The following is a 1,940-nucleotide window of genomic DNA, read 5'->3' on the forward strand; positions in this document are numbered from 1 at the left end:
CCGTCCTCCCGCGGCGCGGCTGCAGGGCTGGGGGCGCCTCCGGCCCGCGGGGTCCCAGGCCGCTTCCCTGGGCGGGGAGCACACGAGGCAGCGGCCTGGCTGGGGCCATGCAGCTGGGTCATTAGGACAAGACGTGCCCTGTCTCTCATTCTGTCGGTCTGTCCCCCTTCCTCTCCGCAGTGAGCACCACTGAGCTACACCCTCAAACTGTTTTCTTTTGTTTCTTTGTATCCTTACCTCTCTCATTCTATCACCCTTGGACACTGTGTTCTATGAAGGAAGGGGGAAAAATGCTGGGCGAGGTGGTGCACGCCTATGATCCCAGCACTCAGGAGGCTGAGGCAGGAGGATTGCTTTGAGTTCCAGGCCAGCCCAGGCTACATAGTGAATTCAGGGCCGGCCTAAACTACACAGTAAGACCCTCGGCAGGGTCAAAGGCGAGCCTGTCAGCGGTAGAGACAGCAAAAGCCCTTGTGGGGTCCCCTGGCCCCAGAAGATGGTGCTCCAGGCCCTGTCTATTCTGTAGCATGGGAGGAAAAGCAGAGCAGCAGAGCCAGGAACCCTGCTCCACCCCGCCCGACCTCATGCACGCCCCGAGCCTCTCTGGATCCGTCCAGGTTTGTGAGGTGAGTCAGCCGAGGGCCAACCCTGAGGCTGAACGGAGGGGTGCTTGGTTCTTCAATCCCTGAACGCCAAAGCCAAAAGCAAGGTCGGCCAGGGTGCTACATGCCTGAAATCCCAGCGACTTGGGAAGCTGAGGCAGGAGGATTGCATGTTCAAAGGACACCTGGGAGATGATCTTAAAATACCACTTTAGGCCAAGAGTGGTGGCACATATCTGTAATCCCAGAACTCAGGAGGTTGAGGCAGGAAGATCGTTGCGAGTTTGAGACCAGCCTGGGCTACAAATTGAGCTCAAGCCCAGCCTGAACTTCATAGCAAGACCTTGTCTCAAAAAGACAAAAAAATATATAGTTTTTTTTTTTCTGAGACAGGGTCTCACCATGTAGTCTAGGTTGACCTCAAACTCGTGGCACTCCTCCTGCCTCAGCCTCCGGAGTGCTGGAATTAGAGGTGTACACCATCACACCTGGCCTCCAAATAACATTTTGAAAGGGCTGGGGATGTAGCACAGTTTCCCAGTACTGCAACAAAACCAAACAGAACAAGACAAAACAAAGAAGCAAACAAAGAAGCAAGCCTGCTACATGGCATATTTGGCTCCCAGAATGTTCTCAGAACCCACAGAACAAAAATTTATTAAGCAGCTACTCCAGCCCACATAAAAACATCCACTTTGGGGAAATTTTCACAATAAACAGACTTGTGTCAGGGTGGTGGTGCTCAGGAGGCAGACGCGCTTCAGGCAGACGCGCTTCAGGCAGAGGCAGAGATGGGGTCCGAGGAGGCGGGCAGGCTGGGACCTGGCGGGGTCGGGGCTGGAAGGAAGGTGCAAAGGTCCTGCGGCAGGAGCGCCCAGGAGGGGTAAGCCGGGAGGGAAGCCAGGGGTTGCTCTTTGAGGATCAGGGGCTAGGGGGTCCTTTTTTCAGTGTGGGGTGCGCTCCTTCCGCGGCTGGGCCGGCATGAGCTGTGGGGCTGGGGCCGAACACTCCTCCCTGGAAGAGCTGGAGTGCCGGGCCTCACCACTGGGGGCGCGCGTTCCCTCAGGGCGGCCTGGGAAGGGTGCGTCGCTGGCCGTGGGCGGCCGGGTCTCGAGTGGGCGGCATGGCAGGCGGGGTGCGTGTGACACGGGCACCTCCCTTCCCTGGCAGCGGCTCAGCCGGGCCCGCAGGGACACCCGGGTGACCACGTTGCTGGAGCACAGGTCAGGGGCGTGAAGGAGGTGCCGGGTGAGGTGGGCCATGGCCTCGAACCCCGGAGCTGCGCGGAGGAAGCTTCCTGTTCCAGGGCCCCACCTTGCACCTCCGTGTCACCCAGCC

The sequence above is a fragment of the Chinchilla lanigera genome, unplaced genomic scaffold (assembly GCF_000276665.1).
Source record: "Chinchilla lanigera isolate Chin_1 unplaced genomic scaffold, ChiLan1.0 scaffold00036, whole genome shotgun sequence".
NCBI lineage: Eukaryota > Metazoa > Chordata > Mammalia > Rodentia > Chinchillidae > Chinchilla > Chinchilla lanigera.